The sequence below is a fragment of the Dermacentor albipictus genome, unplaced genomic scaffold (assembly GCF_038994185.2).
Source record: "Dermacentor albipictus isolate Rhodes 1998 colony unplaced genomic scaffold, USDA_Dalb.pri_finalv2 scaffold_12, whole genome shotgun sequence".
Lineage (NCBI taxonomy): Eukaryota > Metazoa > Arthropoda > Arachnida > Ixodida > Ixodidae > Dermacentor > Dermacentor albipictus.
This window is the reverse complement of record NW_027225566.1, coordinates 14,921,431-14,935,094: the sequence shown is the minus strand read 5'-3', so window position 1 is coordinate 14,935,094 and position 13,664 is coordinate 14,921,431. Positions and strand designations below refer to the sequence as shown.

The 13,664-nt window shown below is 44.3% G+C and overlaps 1 non-coding gene across 1 annotated transcript; it reads left to right on the top strand.

Annotated features, from left to right (window-relative positions):
* The first annotated feature begins 1,987 nt into the window (after window positions 1–1,987).
* On the top strand, window positions 1,988–2,061 carry TRNAS-GGA (transfer RNA serine (anticodon GGA)). The gene has a single exon. It is a non-coding gene; the product is annotated as a tRNA-Ser (tRNA).
* The last annotated feature ends 11,603 nt before the right edge of the window (window positions 2,062–13,664 follow it).

The window sequence follows — 13,664 nt, the reverse complement described above, 5'->3', positions numbered from 1 at the left end:
TGTAAATAGTACAGATGATGTCCCGAATATCACAAGTGCAACATGTTAGCGAAAGCAGCAACCATTAACCCCAAAACTAATCAAATCCCACAAAAAATGGCTGTGGCTTAAATAAGGTTAAGCCCAGGATGCAAAGCATACTAGCCTTTATTTTAGTTGTTGAACCACTGTTTAGCCTGGTGAACTGCTGTTGCTTGGCTATATTTGGTTCGGCTAGACGAAGAAACAACTCATGCAGGTGAGCGCACGAGCTGAGACCTGGCTATGTAGCTACGTGGCCGCAAGCGAGCGCACGAGTTGAGCCTCCGCTTTTGCAGCTGTTACGACGTCATATGGTAGCTACGCGGCCGCGCGCGGCGCAGCAAGGAAGAGCGTGGTTGTGCGGCTAGTATGCTTCGCATAATAACAAAAAAGAGATGTATGTGTCAGTGCAGCACCTGTATTCTGAAGTTACAGGAAAGTGGCATGCTTGTTAACAAACCTACAACCAAGGCACATTTGTATGTGGCCAACCCCTGCCTCTTTATGTGCTTTCGTGCCTTTGACAAGGTGTTACTAGATATTTATTTGCTTGTCTGTTGCAAAAACACATCAATTATCAGGTCCGTGCACAGTGCACCATGCCATTTATCTATGTGGACTCACTTTGTGTCCTTAGCACTGCTCTCACCTGTTCAGAACTAACAATCGCAAAAAGACTTGTTTTACTTAAATCTACATGCCTGAACATGTCGGTTCTGCAGTTGAAATAAGGTAATTATAAATAAAACAAATGACATGTTCTGATGAACTTTGTTTTCATAATCTAATTGTTTATTTGGACACATAACCAGTCAGATCATTTGCACTAACACAAGAAAACAAATTCAACACACTGGTTTATACTGGTTGGTGCTCTTTTGACTTCAGTACACACTGAACAAACGACAGGCAGTGAGAAATACCAACAACCACTAACTTCCAGACGGCATTATTGGTCACATGTGCACATGATATAGCTACAAAAACCCAAACGAAAGTAAACAAAAAAAAACATTTTAACAGAAAAAGAACAAGACAAAACAAATTTCTTCTGGTAGCTAAGTCACAATCAAGGTGCAAATGCCAGCTATAGTTCGGCAAGCACGCATTTAGTTATTTTGCTCAGTCGCTCAATATCACAATTTCTTGTTTGACAGCAACACTGACGGGACATCTGTGCTTATCTTTATTGCACATGCCATTTTTGCTTGCCCCAACATGCCTTTCTTTCAGCATGAAAAAAACATCTTAGATAGACGAAACAAGGCAAAAATGGCTGCTTATGCATTTGTATGATATTCCAACTGAGAGGGGTGAGAAGTAATAAAATGTTTTACTTTCATAATTTTTCTACCATGTGCATAACATTTCTCAATAGGAATGAAGCAATGAATAAAGGGAAAGTCAGACATCCACCCGTTCGTAGCAATCGCTACAAAGGAAACTCATACGGATTCCTCGAAAGAAAGGCCTCATAGTTGAAGAAAAATTCGTCCTGGTCCGGCACTCGAACCCAGGACCACCGCCTTTCCGGGGCAGCCGCTCTACCATCTGAGCTAACCAGGCGGCTAGCAGATGGCAGGGCGAAGTCGAATTTGTCGACAACATAAAGCAAAGGCAAGAGTTTGACGTAGTAGTTCTGCGGAAACCCGCAAGGTGGAGAGAAGTAATGAATAAAGCTAAAATCAGACATCCACCCCTTCGTAGCAATTGCTACAAAAGAAAGCCATACGGATTCCTCGAAAGAAAAGCCTCATAGTTGAAGAAAAATTTGTCCTGGTCCGGGACTCGAACCCGGGACCACCGCCTTTCTGGCGCAGCCGCTCTACCATCTGAGCAAACCAGGCGGCTAGCAGACGGCAGGGCGAAGTCGAATTTGTCGACAACACAAAGCAAAGGCAAGAGTTTGACGTAGTAGTTCTGCGGAAACCCGCAAGGTGGGGAGAAGTAATGAATAAAGGGAAAATCCTGGTTAGCTCAGATGGTAGAGCGGCTGCCCTGGAGAGGCGGTGGTTCCGGGTTCGAGTCCCGGACCAGGACGAATTTTTCTTCAACTATGAGGCCTTTCTTTCGAGGAATCCGTATGGGTTTCCTTTGTAGCAATTGGTACGAACGGGTGCATGTCTGATTTTCCCTTTATTCATTACTTCTCCCCACCTTGCGGGTTTCCGCAGAACTACTACGTCAAACTCTTGCCTTTGCTTTGTGTTGTCGACAAATTCGACTTCGCCCTGCCATCTGCTAGCCGCCTGGTTTGCTCAGATGGTAGAGCGGCTGCGCCGGAAATGCGGTGGTCCCGGGTTCGAGTCCCGGACCAGGACAAATTTTTCTTCAACTATGAGGCTTTTCTTTCGAGGAATCCGTATGGGTTTCCTTTGTAGCAATTGGTACGAAGGGGTGGATGTCTGACTTTCCCTTTATTCATTGCTTCATTCCTATTGAGAAATGTTATGCACATGGTAGGAAAATTATGAAAGTAGAACATTTTATTACTTCTCACCCCTCTCAATTGGAATATCATACAAATGCATAAGCAGCCATTTTTGCCTTGTTTCGTCTATCTAAGATGTTTTTTTCATGCTGAAAGAAAGGCATGTGTTTAAAGAATAAGCTTGGCTGCAACATGTAAAGTAATTCTGTAATGTGACAAAGATTGCTGAAATCAAAATATATTTGTGATTTCCTTGCGACTGGAACACTCAAAAGGAAAACGACTTTTTAAACAGACTAAGAAAAAGCCACAGCACACGCACGCATACTAAGCCAGGGACTAGTATATCAAACTGATAGGAGAAGACTTTCAAAAAAGAATCTTTCCCGGTTTGGTCAAATTTTTAAAACAATGGTTAACACCTGGCCCCACACCTTAAATCTAGAAGAAATAAAGTTCTTAAGTTACTCTGTGTTCTTTCTTGAACCCAACAAATCTGCCTAGAAAAAGGGTCAAGTCTACATCTGTGGCAAGGTGTGAACAAGAAACTCGCTTTAGCTGGCTGCAGTGCTCCCTGCGATGAATATTCAGGCAGAAAATTGTTACTCCAATATGACTGTGCCCCCAAGAAAACCAAATGTGGTAGACTACATCAATGCACATGGGAAAATCTTTAGTCCATGCTTGCTGGCACCATGTCTGTATTGGCCTCTAGAATAATTGTGGCCCCCACGTGCTGTAATCTTTCCATGGCATAGAAAACAACATTGTGTGATACCAGCTGTGAAGTGTTAATCAGTTTAATCAGCAGTTTAATCATGGCAGCAGTTTATTCACAGTTACTTCCAAGTGTTTACATGTTTTAAGCATTGCTTGTGGGCATCTTGGCTCCAAAACAACCTAGACCTTACATCCCAGTCTGGTGTGTAGTGTAACAAAGACTTTTATTGGAGCAACTTGATGCTTTTATATTAGTTATTCAGTTGGCATGATCTTTCACAAAAGAGCTATAGGCAATTTTGCTGCAATAACCCTACTGTTTTTATAGCATTTGTCGTGGGGAGTGCGGCTTGCCCCTTTTGTCAGAGTTCTTGCTGAACGACGATTTATTATCAGTCTGTTATATGTGGAACTTGAACAGCTTATATTTTTCTCCTCAATCCACACATCTGCTGCACTTCTGCCAGCATCTCTAAGCAGGGTTTCCTAGGTATACTTTGTGGCGCAAAATATATTTCTTGAAAAGGGACAGAAAAAAGGAAGACAGTGAAGTGCCAAACTACCAACTGTTTAATGACAGCCTGAACAAACGTATAGAAGAAAATACAACTTCCACTCATGCGCAGGGAGCCAAGGTGTGACAGAACAACATGGTCATGATAACATACTTTGGATGAAGCACATTTCTGCGGAATATAGTACGATAGATGTATCGCTGACACAATCAGACCCTTTCTTTTTAATATAAAATGCTTCCAACAACTCCCTTGCAGTTCCGCAGAAATGTGCAGAAATGTGCAGAAATGTGCTTTTTTCCGCAGAAATGTGCTTCATCCAAAGTATGTTATCGCGACCATGCTGCTCTGTCGCACCTAGGCTCCCTGCGCTTGAGCGGAAGTTGTATTTTCTTCTATACGTTTGTTCAGGCTGTCATTAAACAATTGGTAGTTTGGCACTTCACTGTCTTCCTTTCTTCTGTCCCTTTCAAGAAATGTATTTTGCGCCACAAAGTATACCTAGGAAATCTAAGCACCAACTTGCCCAAGAAGAAGTCCTTTTGGAACATCTACACAGGGTGTTTTGACTAATGTCATACCAAGTGAGCACACTACAAACCTTGCGTGCATCGTTTTCATGACTCTTTCGATGACCATATTTCGTTCTCAGTGACTTTATCAACTAGGTATCTAGCGGCAGCTTGAACATAGGCACTCATGAGAACTCGCACCAGGCTTGGTCGAATACGTCCAGCACTGCATCACTGAGTAGTGAACCATGCTGTAAGAGTTGGCAACTAAATTGCCACCTTGAGATTGAAACTTTTCAACCTTACAATCAAGGCTTCAATTGCCCAGCCAGCAAGCTGCAGCGAAGGTGTGAACTATAGTCATCTAATGTCACATTCTATGTAATAGCAATAGCAGCTGATATCTCTAGTGGTGGCCCTCAACGCCAACAGGCGTCCCTTTCTGTGCACGTGCTTGTGTAGGACTAGGCAGATGGTGCCAGTTTGTTCTTCGGCATTAACACTATGTTCACGCTGTATCGGGAACACATTTTCTTACTCAGTGCAATAGCCCTTGAACCTACATAATTGCCAACAAGAGTCCTTTGTCCACCAACCTTTCCTTTGCCATGTCATTTGCTTCTGCCTTGATGTTATGGAGCAACTTCAGCTAGCTGAAGCATTGATGTTGTTTGAGTACCCACACAGCCTTGCAGTTTTCCAACCTGAATGTTGCTTCATTAAAAGCTGACATGATTTGATCTCAGCAGACAGATCAGAGTTAAAAAAGAACACTCATAAACTTCTTTCAAAGTCATTCTAACCTCGTCAATAATCCCGGGCCTTTTGATGTGTTATTCAGCATTGTCCAAAGCAAGTTGGCTCTTAAAAATCAAAATAACAACTTTGTGAGGGCAGCTACTGGGCTACCTGTCTCTTCAGCGAGCCTGAAATGTCTCCCAGCCATCAAAGCAAGAGCGCAAAAAAACGACAATGAAAAGTGTGGCAGACAAAATGTTCATGTAAATCCATATCTTTATGGACTGTTACACTAACTGAAAAAGATAGTGGCTTCCAAGTACAGTCTTGATGTACGTAGTTGTTTCGGTCACGAACAAACAGCCAGTTGCCCAGTCCTGCACAAGCACAGTGTAAAGATGCTTATGGATTAAAATTGTTGTGTGTGCATGTGGTGCAGTGTACCACATTTCATTTTCCTGAGGCTGCAGTACACTGGGAAGACTGGTTGCTACTTCAATAGGAAGCCCTTACAGTATTGCAGCCCTTTGTTCAGATCTTGCTGCAGATTGTATCAAATGCGAATACAAACTGTTTTGCAAGACACGTCAGTTCAGTTCAAGCAATTAGACCGAGTAACCCAAGAAATACAAGCCTCCAAAACGTTTTAATACAGTCCCTAGTTTAGTACAGGTTTTCGCCTGATGTTTTGGCTTCTACGGTATAATGCTGTGTATAAGGCTTGCTAGGTACTAGTGGTTTGATGTGCACACTCTCTTGTGTTGCTATAATTACAACTTGTAACAAAGATTTTCCTTCCTCACAAACGCTTGGACACAGTGCCTGTGAGCTCATCTTTTAACCTGTTTTTCATTCGATCTGTGCATTTACATCGAACGTAAACTACAAAATATCAGTGCTGAGAATCACAAAAGAACACACCTGCGTAACGATTCTGCCGAGATCTTTGGAGTGGTCAGTCACAGGATGCAACACCGGTAGAAAGGCACCCTGAGGTAAAGCAAAATAACAATCGTTGTAAGATACGGATCAAAAATTTTATTCTGTGAGGCTTTTGGCATGTATACTAATTACTACATTTGTATGTAAAATAGTTTTGCATAATAGCTGAGCAAGGTTAACGTCTCGCCCTGTGACTGTCAGCCAGTGCTACTCATGGCAATGGTGACAAATATGACACATCCTTTCAAATGGAACTTTTGTGCATTACATGAATTGAACTTAGGTTCACATAATACATGACACCTGTGGTTAGAAGGATGTGTTGCATGCCACACCAACGCCACAAGTGGCACTGCCTAACACTTCCAGGGCCAGACTTAGTACATAAACAATACAAATGTGCAACAAAGTGAACAGGTGGACAGCTGCTGCTATAACTCAAAGATTACATGCACCATGCTGATGTGAATGCAGCTCCCATCAGGATAGAGTTGCCCTTTGGTGCACTTCATTTCTCTTCCTCTTTTGTCTTCATTGCATGCTGGTGCCATATGGTAATAATGAACAAAAATTAAGCACCTCAGTTCCCATTCTTGTTTTGCTACATGCTGTAAAGTCACCCAAATGCGCTTAAGACTCTTAAGGATGTACTTTAGCCATTTTGTCTTGACAATATTTTTCGCTTGGCTTCACTACACCTTAATGTAGTGCAAATTATAGAGAATGCTTACAAAAAAGCCTACTCCACAAAATAACACCTTCAATTAAAATTACACAGTGTATGGCTTCGAGATGTGCACATATTTTATACATGGTTACAATGAAAATATAAATGACTGTTCTAATACGCATACTTAGCATACGGCATAGCAGTCACCTGGTTCCAAAATGTTTCTTTCTTATCACACATAGGATGGCCACAACTATAAATTTATTTCTGGCAGTGACTTAAGTCACGGCCAAAACCTTCATAGTGCAATCAATGAAAATTTTCGAAGTTAAAGCAGTTAGACATAAACAGGGCCAACAGTTTTAAGGTGTTAAATAATGAACTGTTATGGAATATGGCAGTAGAAGGCCATGCACCTGAAACATAGGTACTGTTTATCATATAAGCACATTCTTATATTTGTGCTTACTTTTCTAGGGATTGCATGAAACAGTTTGCTGATGTGTAAATTTTGCTACGTGACTGTATCGTATTAGCCCTTATCTTTTCACATTTGGCTTACTGCAGCTTTATGCACATGCAAATGGGCCACTACTACCTTCAGGTGAAGGCCAAACACTATGCTGTCCAACATATATGCATTTTACAACACCGAACAGTAGACTTAGAGAATGAGCAACTCTTTTAAAAAGTGCAGTTCTTTGGACACACATTGATATATACATGGAAAACAAAGATTTTTGCTAAAATGGTAACTTAATCTAATTGGTACTGAGCATAATGCATCATGCAAGAAACTTGCATATACCGGGCACCGCTATAGACACTGCGACCTCTGCAGTTTCTTCACAATCTGGCATAATGTGCTCAAGCTGCCTGTAAACACTGGAGGGTGTCTATGATACATTAAGAAGCTCAGCGAACATGAGAAGGACCTAAAATGAAGGTCAGAGAAGCAAAGCAAATTTTTAACCATTCCTCTCTATGTTGCTATGAATGTGAAGGTGCCAGCAAATGATGTATTTGAACTGTTTTTAATGGTGCAATACTAGATAGCACATTTTTGCAATAATAATGTGACAGAGAAGAATGACAGAAACTAACTTAATGAATATTTTTCTAAACTTGCACGAGGGTTTCGTCATTATGCTGATGCACACACCTGCATATCTCTACCGTGAAGTCTTGTTTCGGTTTCCTGTTTTATTTTCACATAGAAACTTACATCATACACTTGTCCTGAAATACATCACGTTAGGCTCCTTCAGTATTTTTTTTTCTTACTGGAACACACATGCCTATACAGGGCACACACTCAAATACATGCAAAGCTGCCACGGGACTGGCCATTTGAGGTCGACATGTTTGTACAGCACAAAAGACGAGGACTGAAGGAAGAACACAACACAGGTGCTGTCACACACACACTCAAGGCACTCTGCGGGATTCTCAGGCTTCTTTCATGCTCCTACAAACACGTTATGTAGCACATTTGAGCCACAGAAAGCTGTACTGGAAAATGTTCACGTTGCACTACAATTTTATAATTGAGACTTTTTATTTAATTATAATATCTGAGTTGATTATTTGATTAAGAATAATTAGGTAATTAGACAAAATGCAGAAAATCTAAGTATTTCCAAGAGACAGGAAACAACATTGCCTAGGTTCTGTGCAGCTAGGCGGCACATGCATATTTTTTTTTAATTTGCTAAAGTTATGTGGGATAACCTGCATACGTCCCATGGAACAGGTGTCACACCAATCACTCTAAGGGATGCCGCCAAACTAGCCATTGCACTTAAAACATATAGGGTAATAAAAGTAAACTCTAGGTAAGAGCATACCAAGACCTCTATTGCTGAAAAGGGAAACTGATGGGAGGCGACTGATCTCCGGTTATGAAGCTGCTTCATCCTCACAGCTGGCAACGAAACGGCCGCAACCACAGTCCTGAAATAAAAGAGAAAAAGTTGACACTACAATGATCACATGGAACACGAAAAAGCTGGTCGCCCGTTTATCTTGGAGAGCATCTACTGCTACATTAGGTTTTGTATATATGTCAGCTTATTGTTAAACTAAGCTTGCCAAAATTTTATACCTTAATGGCTTTGCTCTTTACAAACTAAACCCTTTGCCTAACTCATACACTTATGAACTACTTAAGCTATGAGATGTTTACTGATCCCTTACAATGAATGGCTTCTAAGACAAATTATTTCACACAAAAGGATGCATAACTTATGAGTGTTACTAACATTGAATACCATGGTATTACCTTTTTATAATAGACGATGGCAGACTTCAAGCACATTTTTCTCACAGATACAGGTTGATCGGTCTGCCTTTCTTTTTTCACCAGCAGTAGAAATTTTGTTATTAATATTCGTGCAATATAGGATGATGCTATGATGTGTGATATGATCCTGAGTTGAACAGCGCCACTTTTTTGTGTGAATTTGGCACCTAGAATTCAAAACTCAATATCTGTACCCAATACGCAACGGCAAAGCAGCAAAGTAATTAAACATTAAACAAGTACAGGTATCCAGTGCACAGCGCCAGCTGTTGAATAACAACATTGCACAAGCATCGACTGTATAGATGTAGCGTAGTATGTGCACGGCAGGCGTAGTGGCGGCCTCCAGCAAAGAACACAGCCATGGAGCGACGCGCCCGTATGAGCCCTCGCCGGCAATTCTATCGCGTAAATTGATATATCCCGTCACGGCACAGGCATCGTTTTCTGGCCGCCGAGGTGCCGGCGCCACTGGTACTCACCTGCTCCGGCCGCCGAGGTTCAAGTTACGGCGTATCCAGTAATCTGAATCAAAGAAGGACACTGTTACCGCCAAGCAGTACGCTAACTATAAACTATAAAGCGTTTCTTATACTCTGACCGGCAGTTCATGCGGCGTTGACCCGTAGTGCCGTTGGAAGCTCACCACACGCTTTTAATACCACAAACGCACCGCCGACATTTCACGCGCGTAGATCAAAGTCGACGGGCGCAGGCTCTACATGCTACACGCCGCAGTCGCACACTCCCTGCACAATCAGCGGCGTGGGCGCGAAGAGACACAGACGATAGCACGGAGCGTACTGGTAAATCTGCACAATGTGCGCTTAGTGAGCGACCTACTGCACACAATCGCACGAGCTAGGGGACTGGCGCCGCGTACGCGCCAGCTAGCAGATACCGCGCACAAAGAAGCGCCGCCGGTTCTCGCTCAAATGATCGCTGTACAAACACTCACACACGCGCACCGCACTAAACCCTTAACGAGCCGCCACATTTCCAGGCCGCGGTTAGGCGGCGAAGCTTAGCTCACCTCGCACTGCACATAACTATTATGGTAGTGGCTTGCGCTTCGGGGAACATGTCAAATGCTCACATCCACCCTACTAAAGACGCGGTACAGTCCCTCATCATGTAAAATTCTAATGTTTAAGTACACTCGCTTGACCCTAAACACTCAAGTCACCTCGATTACGACAAAGCTCGAAGAAACACAGTGATCGCGCAAAATGGTTCTAGACGGCCAACTGTCGCGCCATGTTGTACTGTGACCTTCAAAAAGTCATATCAGCGCGTCTCCTCACTTAGAACATACGCACACTCATAGAACGTGTAATAATCGTTCAAAGTCACTTACTGTGAAGTCTTGAGGGTTCAAAGCAGTGGGAAACATCAACCATGGTAGAAGAATGTGCAGCCGCTGACAAATGGCTGCTCGATCGCAGCTTTCTACGCGCGCGCGCGAGCGCTCCGAAGGCTTCTGTTCCTCCGCGCGTAGTTCCGACTTTCGGCGTCCTCTGCAGCATCGCTACTAGCTCTGCAGCACCAAGGCGCGGCCACTCCGAACAGAAAAACAGCGCCGACACACATTGCGCGGGATATTTCGAATCTGACTGCAGAAATAATCCTACTGAAATTGTCGCTGCGGCTGCCTGCCTTGTTGGTCACGGCTGAGTTATTCTTTTCTCTATTTGGCTCGTCTCAGATATGGGTATATTTCAACACTCCCACTTTCCCGTACGCCACCGTTATTCCTAGAAAACCCCCATTTTACAACCGGAATGGCCCTTCAAATAGGGCCGGGGGTATAATAATGGTTCTAGCTTATTTTACTTCTTCTCGTGGGAGCACTCATTTTAGGCTAGAGGGAAAAAATGGCATATCAACTGTTAAAACGCCCATATGGGCTCATTTGTGTTTACAGTGTATAGCAAAAATAGAAACCGCGCAATGATGGTCTGTGCGCTTCATTTACAATAAATTCAAGAGAACTGATTCCTCATCTACTTTATATGCCTTCAGCGAAATTAAACCTCTTCATATCAGACGGAAAATTCCTCGATTAACGTTTCTTCATTCACCCATCCAGGAAAAGTTTGGAATTTCTTCTTCACCTTACGTTACACCTTCAACTACACGAAAAACCCGTCACCAACATACCCATGCCCTAACAAGATATTTTGTGAAAAAAACTTGTTTAAATACTCATTCTTTCCGCGCACAATAAACAATTGGAATGCACTGCCTGAACAGATTGCCTCAAGTGACAGTTTTGAAAGAAATCTTAGCAATGAATTTTGATGTGCGATTGATGTGCAATGTATTTCCTTTGACTTGAGTCGCTCATTTGTGTCATGTGTCAAACCTTTTGTCTATGTAATAACTTTACGGCGTTTGTAAATATGCCTTGTTATGTGCCCTTCCTGCTTGGACCACATGAGGTCTGCAGTATTATGTAAATAAAAAAAATGTAAAAAATAATATACAGAAAGTTAGAAACTATTTAATCGGACGTTTTGCAAAGCGGTTTCCTAATTTGTAATTGGAATGTTTTGCCTAAATTGGTTGCTTCAGATGTTGTTGGTTAATTATTCTTGACGAAGTATCTAATTGAGCATAAGCCATAAATAGTGTGACACTACAAACAAAGTGAGCAACATGCATATGGTCACGTAAACTTAGCGTGCAGCGACATGTCGTGAAACTCTGGCTGAAGTCAGCTGAAAGATCCGGTATATATATATATATATATATATATATATATATATATATATATATATATATATTGTTACGTAGGAAGACACCGACGAAAAGCTATTTACAAGTATATTTACAAGGCAATACGCCGCAGTTGACCAAGAGGCAACAGCCCGCGCTAGCTTCCAATCGTCGTCTTTGTCTTCTTCTGCTCGGCTCTTCTTCATTGGGAATACTACCCCGTACCACTACCCCCGGCGGCAAAAGCGCCGTCCCGGAGTGACTAAAGGCTGGACTCTGAAGCAGTGTAGTAGCTCTTGAGCCTACTGACGTGCACGACATCACTAGACGCCAGAGTAGATGACGAGGTTGAGCTCACAGGAGCAATTTCATAAGTCACAGGCGTCACCTGGCGCAGCACGCGGTAGGGCCCTGTGTATCACGAAAGGAGCTTTTCGGAAAGTCCAACGTGACGACAGGGCGACCACAGGAGCACGAGTGCACCAGGCGAAAACTGTATGTCACGGTGGCGGGCGTTGTACTGACGCTGCTGCGTGGTTTGCGAGTCCGTCAGTCGAGCACAGGCAAGCTGGCGTGCATGATCGGCGAGGGCGATGGCGTCGCGCGCATACTCGGTTGTTGAGGTCGCAGCAGGAGGAAGTATCGTGTCAAGGGGCAAGGTCGGTTCGCGACCGTAGAGTAGTTAAAATGGAGAAAATCCGGCGGTGTCGTGCCGGGAAGAATTGTAAGCAAAGGTGACGTAAGGAAGGGCAACGTCCCAGTCGTGGTGGTCCTTCGAAACGTGCTTGGACAGCATGTCGGTAAGAGTACAGTTTAAGCGCCTTGTCAGGCCATTGGTTTGAGGATGGTATGAGGTAGTCAGCTTGTGTTGAATAGAGCAGGAACGCACAATGTCGGCGATAACTTTCGAGAGGAAGTTACGACCACGGTCAGTAAGCAGCTGTCGCGGGGCGCCATGCGCTAAGATAATGTCACGCAAGAGAAAGTCCGCGACGTCAGTGGCGCAACTGGTAGGTAGAGCCCGCGTGATAGCGTATCGGGTGGCGTAATCAGTTGCGACGGCTACCCATTTGTTCTCAGAGGATGACGTGGGAAAGGGACCGAGGAGGTCTAATCCAACACGAAAAAACGGTTCCACAGGGACGGTGATCGGCTGGAGATGACCGGAAGGTAGCACCTGAGGCGTTTGCCGACGCTGGCAGGGATCACAGGCAGCAACATAGCGTCGGATGGAGCGAGCAAGACCAGGCCAATAGAAGCGGCGGCGGGCGCGGTCGTACGTGCGGGTTACGCCAAGATGTCCTGCAGTGGGTGCGTCATGCATCTGAAAGAGCACAGTCTGTCGTAGATGTTTTGGCACGACAAGAAGAAGATCAGGGCCATCAGGGAGGAAGCTCCTTCGGTACAGAATGCCGCCCTGGAGGACATATCGGCGAACGGATGCGTCGGTAGGTGTAGAGCGCAGACGCTCGATGACTACTCGCAGCGATAGGTCTCGGTACTGCTCATCGGCGATGTTAGCGAAGGCAGACACAGAGAAAATGCCGTCGGCGGTACTACTGTCGGCGTCGTCAGGCTCGTCTACCGGGTAGTGAGACAGGCAGTCAGCGTCCTTGCGTAGTCGGCCAGATTTGTAGGTGACAACGAACGAATATTCTTGGAGGCGTAAGGCCCAGCGACCAAGTCTTCCTGAAGGGTCTTTCAATGAGCATAACCAACAAAGCGCGTGATGGTCTGTGATAACGGGAAAGGGTCGGCCATATAAGTATGGGCGGAACTTCGCAACCGCCCAAACTAGGGCCAGACACTCACGCTCAGTGATGGAATAGTTGCGCTCCGCGGGCGAGAGGAGCCTGCTGGAGTAAGCGATAACACGGTCGTGGCCACGCTGGCCTTGTGCCAGTACTGCGCCAATTCCGTGACCGCTGGCATCAGTACGGACTTCGGTAGGCGCAGAAGGATCGAAATGGGCCAGAACGGGAGGCGTTGTGAGAAGATCGATGAGAAGCGAGAATGCAGAGGCCTCGTTATCGCCGCACTGGAAAGGGGCGTCTTTTCTTCAAAAGCTCGGTTAGCGGTCGTGCTATGGCCGCGA